Source organism: Mus caroli, chromosome 13, assembly GCF_900094665.2.
Source record: "Mus caroli chromosome 13, CAROLI_EIJ_v1.1, whole genome shotgun sequence".
In the NCBI taxonomy this organism is placed as follows: Eukaryota; Metazoa; Chordata; class Mammalia; order Rodentia; family Muridae; genus Mus; species Mus caroli.
Window position 1 is genome coordinate 62,765,052 of NC_034582.1, and position 9,619 is coordinate 62,774,670.

A 9,619-nucleotide genomic window follows, 5' to 3' on the forward strand; every position below is an offset into this window, starting at 1 on the left:
ATTTTGGGGTGTCGCCTCTCCTGAGTCAGAACGTGAGGGAGTCCTCACGTTGTGGGTCTTTCACTCATAAGCAGTATACATGTAAAGTATACATAATAAATAAATAAATAAATAAATCTTTTTATTAGATATGTTCTTTATTTACATTTCAAATGCTATCCCCTTTCCTTGTTTCCCCTCCAAAAATCCCCTATCCTCTTCCCCCTCCCCCTGCTCCCCAACCCACCCACTCCTGCTTCCTAGCTCAGGCATTCTCCTATACTGGGGCATAGAACAAGACCAAGGGCCTCTCCCCCAATTGATGACCGACTAGGCCATCCTCTGCTACATATGCAGCTAGAGCCATGAGTCTTGCCATGTTTTTTCGTTGGTTGGTTGTTTAGTCTCAGAGAGCTCTGCTGGTACTGGTTAGTTCATATTTTTGTTCCTCCTATGGGGCTGCAAAACCCTTCAGTTCCTTGAGTACTTTCTCTAGCTCCTTCATTGGGGACCCTGTGCTCCGTCTAAGGGATGACTGTGAACATCCACTTCTGTATTAGTTGGGCACTGGCAGAGCCTCTCGGGAGACAGCTATATCAGGCTGCTGTCAGCAAGTTCTTGTTGGCATCTGCAATACTGTCTGGGTTTGGTGGTTGTTTATGGGATGGAACCCCAAGTGGGACAGTTTCTGGATGTTCATTCCTTCAGTCTCTGCTCCAAACTTTGTGTCTGTAACTCCTTCCATGGGTATTTTGTTCTCCCTTCTAAGAAGGATTGAAGTATCCACACTCTGGTCTTCCTTATTCTTGAGTTTCATGTGTTTTGCAAATTGTATCTTGGGTATTCTGAGCTTCTCGGCTAATATCCACTTATCAGTGAGTGCATATCATATGTGTTCTTTTGTGATTGGGTTACCTCACTTAAGATGATATCCTCCAGATCCATCCATTTGTCTAAGAATGTTATGAATTCATTGTTTTTAATAGCTAAGTAGTACTCCATTGTATAAATGTACCACATCTTCTGTATCCCTTCCTCTGTTGAGGGACATCTGGGTTCTTTCCANATTCTGTCTACTATAAATATGGCTGCTATGAACATAGTGGAGCATGTGTCCTTATTACATGTTGGAGCATCTTCTGGGTATATGCCCAGGAGTGGTATTGATGGATCTTGTAGTAGTACTATGTCCAATTTTCTGAGGAAAGGCCAAACTGATTTCCAGAGTGGTTGTACCAGCTTGCAATCCCACCAGCAATGGAGGAGTGTTCCTCTTTCTCTACATCCTCGCCAGCATCTGCTGTCACCTGAGTTTTTGCCCATAGCCATTCTGACTGGTGTGAGGTGGAATCTCAGGGTTGTTTTGATTTGCATTTCCCTGATGATTAAGGATGTTGAACATTTTATTAGGTGCTTCTCAGCCATTCAGTATTCTTCAGTTGAGAATTCTTTGTTTAGCTCTGTACCCCATTTTAAAATAGGGTTATTTGGTTTTCTGGAGTCCAACTTCTTGAGTTCTTTACATATATTGGATATTAACCCTCTATCGGATCTGTTGGTTGCCGTTTTTGTCTTATTGACAGTGTCCTTTGCCTTACAGAAGATTTGCAATTTTATGAGGTCCCATTTGTTGATTCTTGATCTTACAGCACAAGCCATTGCTGTTCTGTTCAGGAATTTTTCCCCTGTACCCATATCTTCAAGGCTTTCCCTCTCCTCTATAAGTTCCACTGTCTCTGGTTTTATGTGGAGTTCCTTGATCCACTTAGAATTGAGCTTTGTACAAAGAGATAAAAATGGATCAATTTTCATTCTTCTACATGCTAACTGCCAGTTGTTGAAAATGCTGTCTTCTTTCCACTGGATGGTTTTAGCTCCTTTGTCAAAGATCAAGTGACCATAGGAGTGTGGGTTCATTTCAAATCTTAAAAAAAAAAAAGAAAAGAAAAGAAAAGAAAAGAAAAGAAAAGAAAAGAAAAGAAATGAAGGAGATGGGTGTAGGACTGACCACACCAATCAGGAGCAAGAGGGAGAAATGGACAAAATATAGGAGCAAAAGGGAAAGCAGTCCCAGAAGGGTCTAGGGCACCAAGGACAAAGTATAGATTTCGCATGGTTTTGTTTTAAAAATATTTATTTGTTGATTTTATGTATGTGAGTACACTGTAGCTGTACAGATGGTTGAGAGCCATCATGTGGTTGCTGGGAATTGAAATAAAAACTATAGCTGTCCTCAGACAGCACCAGAAGAGGGTGTCAGATCTCATTATGGATTGTTGTGAACCACCATGTGGTTGCTGGTATTTGAACTCAGGACCTTTGGAAGAGCAGTCAGTGCTCTTAACCACTAAGCCATCTCTCCAGCCTGGTTTAGTAAGTGTTAACTCAGGAATACTGGAGGGGAGAGTGTGCAACCTGCAGAGAGGTTTGGAAGTAAGAGGCCCAGCCATTGAAATAGTGAAGGCATATTAAAAAAATAAGTTGCCATGTGCATGTTTTTCATTCATGAATCCAGAGCTCTGGGACAGGTACAGAAGAGCAGAGCAGGTCTCCAGGAGCATATAGCATAGAGCAGATTTTTAACAATTTATTGCTACAGAAAGTGACTTTAAATCCAATCTTATAAAGATGATAGAGAACTTTAAAGAAGAAATCCCCTAGAGAAATACAGGAAAATAAAATCAAACTGGTAGAGGTCTTTAAAGAGGAAACAAATAAATCCCTTAAATATATACAGGAATATAAAATTAAACAGGTGAAGGAAATAAATAAAACCGTGTAATACCTGAAAGTGGATACAGTAATAAAGAAAACACAAACTGAGGAAATACTGGAGATAGAAAACCTAGGGAAGAGAAGGAGAACACCAAGTTAATACAGGAGATGGAAGAGAGAATCTCGGGTATAGAAGATACAAGCCAAGAAATTGATATAGCAGTCAAAGAAAATGTTAAATCTAAAAATTTCCTGACACAAAACATCCAGAAAAATGTGGGATGCCATAGAAAGACCTAACCTAAAAGTAATAGGACTAGAAGAAGTCAGAGTCCCAGCTCCAAGGCCCAGAAAATATTCTCAGCAAAATCATAGAAAAAAACTTTTCCAAACTAAAGAAAGAGATGCCTAAAAACATACAAGAAGCTTATAGAATATCAATTAGACTGGTTTGGAAAAGGAAATTCTCCCAACAGATAATAATAAAAACACAAAATCTACAGAACAAAGAATGTTAAAAGCACAAGGGAAAAAGGCCAGGTAACATATAAAGGTCTACCTATCACAATTACACCTGTCTTTTCAACAAAGACTCTAAAACTAGTAGGGCCTGGACAGATATCCTGCACCTCTAAAAAAAAAACAGCTGGGAGTGGTGGCACACACCTTTAATCCCAGCACTGGGGAGGCAGAGGCAGGCAGATCTCTTAAGTTCGAGGCTAGGTTGGTCTACTGAGTGAGTTCCAGGACAGCCAGTGCTACACAGAGAAACCCTGTCTCTAAACAAAACAAAACAAAACAAAACAAAACAAAACAAAACAAAACAAAACAAAACAAAACACCCAAAACCACAGGTGCCAAGCTACACTACGATAGCCAGCAAAACACTCAATCACCATAGATGAAGAAAACAAAACAATTCAAGACAAATCCAAATTGAAACAATATCTATCTACAAATCCAATCCACAGAAAATACTAAAAGGAAAATTCTCAGGAAAGCACAGGAAATAATTCCATACCAGCAGAAACAAGGAAAGCATATGTATATGAACACCAACAATATCAAAATAACAGGAAATAACAATTACTGGTCATTAATATCTCTCAAATCAATGGACTCAATTCCCCAATAAAAAGACACAGGGTAACAGAATTGATACAAAAACAGGATCCATCATTCTGCTACATGCAAGAAACACACCTCAGCCATAAGGATAGGCATTACCTCAGAGTAAAGGGCTGGACAAAAGTTTTTCCAAGCAATCAGAACCAAGAAGCAAGCTGGAATAACCATTCTAATATCTAATAAAATAGACTTTCAACCAAATTTAATCAAAAGAGACAGGGAAGGACACTTCATACTCATCAAAAGAAAAATCTACCAAGATGATATCTCAATTCTGAATATCTATGCCCCAAACATAAGGGTACCCACATTTGTTAAATAAACATTGGTAAAACTTAAATCATACATAGAAACCCACCTTCTCAACATCACATGGATCCTTCTCCAAAACTGACTAGTTGATCACAAAGCAAGTTTCAACAAATATAAGAAAATAAAATAATACTTTGCATCTTATCAGACCACCATGGATTAAAGCAGAAACACTGGAAAGCCCGCATACTGTTGGAAATTGAACAACTCTCTATTCAACTCTCTATCTCTGTATCAGGGAAGAAATAAAGAAATTAAAGACTTTCTAGAATTCAATGATGAAGGAACAACATACCAAAATTTATGGGACACAATGAAAGCAGTGCTAAGAGGAAAGTTCATAGCACTAAGTGCCTCTATAAAGAAATTAGGAAGTTCTCATACTAGCAATTTAAAGGTACACCTGAAAATTCTAGAAAAAAAGAAGCAAGCACACCAAAGAGGAGTAGAAGGCAGGAAATAATTAAAATCAGGGCTGAAAACAATACAAAGAATCAAGGAAAATAAGAGATGATTTTTCATGAAAATCAACAAGATAGACCAATCCTTAGCCAAACTAACCACGAGACGAACAGTATCCAAATAAACAAAATTAGTAATGAAAATGAAGGCATAAAAATTGACACTGAGGAAATTCGAAGAATCATTAATTCTTACATCAAAAACCTGTACTCCACAAAATTGGAAAAATCTTAACAAAATGGACGATTTTCTAGACAGATATTGTCGTAGTTAGGGTTTTACTGCTGTGAACAGACACCATGACCAAGGCAAGTCTTATAAAAACAACATTTAATTGGGGCTGGCTACAGGTTCAGAAATTCAGTCCATTATCATCAAGGTGGGAGCGTGGCAGTATCCAGGCAGACTTGGTGCAGGCAGAGCTAAGAGTTCTACGTCTTCATCCAAAGGCTGCTAGTGGAAGACTGACTTCCAGGCAACTGGGGTGAGAGTCTTAAGCCCACACCCACAGTGACACACCTACTCCAACCAGGTCACACCTATTCCAGCAAGGCCACACCTCCAAATGTTGCCACTCCCTGGTCCAAGAATATACAAACCATCACAGAACCAATCACCAAAGTTACATCAAAACAAGGTAAACTATTTTTGTTTTGTTTTTTTGTTTTTTCAAGACAGGGTTTCTCTGTAGTTCTGGCTATCCTGGAACTCACTTTGTAGACCAGGCTGGCCTCGAACTCAGAAATCTGCTTGCCTCTGCCTCCCAAGTGCTGGGTCAAAGGCGTGTGCCACCACGCCCAGTTAAGGTAAACTATTTAAACAGCCCCATAACCCCTAAAGAAATAGAAGCAGTCATTAAAAGTCTCCCATACAAATATCTCCCAGGGCCAGATTGTTTTAGTGCAGAATTCTACCATACTTTCAGAGAAGAGATAATTCCAATACTTCTCGAATTATTCCATAAAATAAGAACAGAAGAAACACTGCCAGACTAAGTGTATGAGGCCATAGTCACCCTGATAACTAAACACACAAAGACTCAACAAAGAAAGAGAGCTTCAGACTGATTTCTCTAATGAAAATACTCAATAACATACTTGCAAACTAAATCCAGGAACATATCAAAGACATCATCCATCAAGATCAAGTAGATCGTCCTAGATGGTTCAATATAAAAAAATCCATCAACATACTCTAAAAGGAAATAAAACTTGAGACCTGTGATTCATGTAATTTATGTCAAATAGCCCAAAGAGTTGTTTGTGAGCTTTAAAACCTCAGGCTGAGAACATAGCAGAACAGGCCAGGGCATGCCCGGGCAGGCCCATCGTTAAGACATTCCTGAGGCTGCTTGACAATAAAGATAAAGAGAGATAAAGAGAATGATATTCGGGGCTAGCCTGGTGCCTCCCTATCTCCCACCCTTCTGACAGCCTGCTGATGTTTAAATGAACCAATCATGTGAAGCCGTGCCAATTCCTCCCCTAGCCCCACCCCTTTTCTATAAAAGTCCCTAGCTTCCAAGCCTTGGGGTCGAAACCACTGTCTCCTGCATGAGATACGTTTCGACCCGGAGCTCCGCCATTATGACTCCACCATGTCGTTGACACCTCTGTCTCCTGCAGGAGATATGTGTTGGCCCGGAGCTCCATCATTAAACTACCTCATGCTTTTACAACAAGATGGTCGTCTGTTTGTGATTCTTGGGTGCACGCCGAACGGGAATTGAGTTGGGGTTTCCCCACTAGGTTCTTTCAACTCTACCATATAAACAAACTAAAAGAATAAAATCACACAATTATCTCATTAGACACGAAAAAAAAAAGGACTTTGATAAAATCCAACTCCCCTTCATGTTAAAGGTATTAGAGAAATCAGGGGCACAGGGCACATACCTAAACAAAAACAAAGGAATACACAACAAGCCAATATCAAACTAAATGAAGAGAAACTTAAAGCATTTTCACTAAAATCAGGGACAAGACAAGGCTGCCCACTCTCTCCCTCTCTATTCAATATAGTACTTGAAATTCTAGCTACATCAAGAAGACAAATAAATGAGATCAGGAGATACAAATTGGAAAGGAAGAGGTCAGATGATATGATAGTATACATGAGTTACCCCAAAACTTCTACCAGAGAACTTTTACTGCTGACAAACACCTTCAGCAAAGTGGCTGGATACAAAATTAACTCAAAGAAATCAGTAGCCCCCTTTATACAAATGATAAACATGCTGAGAAAGAAATTAAGGAAACAGCAGTCTTTACAATAAATATGAAATATACAAAATATCTTGCTGTAGCTCTAACCAAGTAAATTAAAGATCTGTGTGCCAAGACCTTCAAGTTCCTGAAGAAAAAAATTGAGGAAGATATCAGAAGATGAAAAGATCTCCCATGCTCATGGATAGGTGGGATTAACATTGTGAAAATGGCCACTGGACTAAAAGTAATCAACAGATTTAATGTAATCCCCATCAAAACTCCAACACAATGTTTTATAGACCTTGAAAGCACAATTCTTAACTTCATATTGGAGAACAAATATCCCAGGATAGCCAAAACAATCCTGAACAAAAACAGAACTTGGGGGAAGCATGGCCAAGTCTTGTGGGGTTCACTTGGGTGGAGACGCCGGTAAACAGGTGGATGTCTTCAGACAAAATCTTTCCCAGGAGGCTGATGACTTCCCCTGCACTTTCTTGCCATGGAAAATCATATCCCTGAGTCAGCTCTTGCAGGAGGATTCCCTCAATGTGGCTGACCTCTCCTCCCTTCGGCTCCTCTGGACATCCCTATCCCAGATTCCCGCACCGGAGGATGATGAGATGGAAACAGACAAGCAGGAGAAGAGAGAAGTCCCTAAATGCAGCTTCCTCCCGGGGAATGAGAAGCTTCTGGTCCTGCTTGCTTTGGTTAAGCCAGAAGTCTGGACTCTCAAAGAGAAGTGCATTCTGGTAGTCACATAGATCCAGCACCTGATCCCCAAGGTTGAGTGTGGAAATGATTTTGGGGTAGCAGTTCAGGAGAAGGTGCTGGAGAGAGTGAATGCTGTCAAGACCAAAGTAGAAGCTTTCCAGACAACCATTTCCAACTCCTTCTCAGAATGTGGGGATGCTGTAGCCAAGGCCTCTAGGGACACCCATGGAATGGATTACCAGGCCTTGGTGCATGAGCGAGATGAAGCAGCGTATGGGGCGCTTAGGGCCATGGTGCTGGACCTGAGGGGCCTTCTATGCTGAGCTTTATCATACCATCAGCAGCAACCTAGAGAAAATCGTCAACCCAAAGGGTGAAGAAAAGCCATCTATGTACTGAGCTAAGTATTATAAGGAAAATAAGTGATTTATACTTAAAAAAAAAAAAAAAACTTCTGAGGAATCACCATTCCTGACCTCAAGCTGTACTACAGGGCAATAGTGATAAAAACAAAAAACAAAAAAAAACCTGCCTCGTATTAGTACAGAAACAGACACATAGATCAATGGAATAGAATTGAAGACCCAGAAATAAACCCACATACCTGTAGACACTTGATTTTTGATAAAGAATTCAAAAGCATAAAACGGGGCAGGGGGAGGGGGGGGAGGAACTTCAACAATGCAAATAGATCCATACTTATTACCCTGCACAAAACTCAAATCCAAGTGGATCAAGGATCTCAATATAAAACTGGATACACTAAGTCTCATAAAAGAGAAGATGGGAAATACTCTTCAACACCTTGGTACAGGAGACAACTTCCTGAACAGAACATCAATGTCTCAGTCTCTAAGATCAATAGAGACTCATGAAACAGCAAAACTCCTGTAAGGCAAAAGACACTGTCAATAGGACAAATCAGCAACCCATAGATTGGGAAAGGATCTTCATCAATCCTTCATCTGGCAGAGGGCTAATATCCAAAATTTATAAGGAACTCAGGAAGTTAGAAACCAACAATCTAAATAACCCAATTAAAAAGTGGGGTACAGAACTAAACAGAAAATTCTCAACAGAGGAATATTGAACGGTCATGAAGCACTTAGAGAAATGTTCAAAGTCCTTAGTCATCAGGGAAATGCAAATCAAAAACAACTGTGAGGTTCCATCTTACACCCATCAGAATGGCTAAGATAAAAAAAAAATTCAAGAGATAGCACACACTGGAGAGGATATCGAGCAAGGGAAAAACTTCTTCAGTGCTGTTGGAGAACAAACTTGTACAACCATGTTAGAAATCAGTTTTGCATTGTCTCAGAAAACTGGGAATTGTTCTACCTCAAGACCCTGCCACACCCAAAAGTTGCTCAAACATTGCACAAAGATACTTGCTCAGCTATGTACATACCAGCTTTATTCATACTAGCCAGAAAGTGAAAACAACCTAGATATTCCTCAACTGAAGAATGGATAAAGAAAATACCACAATGGAATACTATTCAGCTATTAAAAACCAAGGCATCATGAATTTTGCAGGCAAATGCATGGAACTTGAGATCATCCTGAGTGAGGTAACCTAATCCCCAAAAGACTTGCACAATATGTACTCACGTATAAGTGGATAAAAGCCATAAAATACAGGTACCATATACACTGCACAGACCCAATGAGGCTAAACAAGAAGGAAGGCCCAAGCAAAGAAGCCTGAATCTCACTTAGAAGAGGTAATAAAATAGTCATAAGAGGCAGATAGAGAGGGAACTGGGAAAGAGGAGGGATGGGGAGGGGAACAGGAATTCAGGATCAAGCATGTGGGATGGCCACGTGGCCATGAAAATGAATGGAAATTTGCAAGTGACAGAGATGAGGAGTTGGGGGGGCCATCTCAAGAATGAGGGAGAGGGGGAGGGGGAGGGAGAGAGGGAGGGGACAGCTAGGGAGAAGAGGAAAGTGGAGCAGAAGCACCTGGCCTGGAGAAACCACAAATTCTAAGGGGTCTCTTAGAAGATGGTAGTATAGTGGTAGATCTGCCCAATCTATGCACACAGCATGTATTCATATTAACTGAGTTGTGTTTTCATTGCCCAGGCTTATTTGGG

General features: G+C 40.2%; 1 pseudogene; it reads left to right on the plus strand.

Moving 5' to 3' along the window:
- The first annotated feature begins 7,195 nt into the window (after positions 1-7,195).
- LOC110308532 lies at positions 7,196-7,916 on the plus strand (annotated as a pseudogene).
- The last annotated feature ends 1,703 nt before the right edge of the window (positions 7,917-9,619 follow it).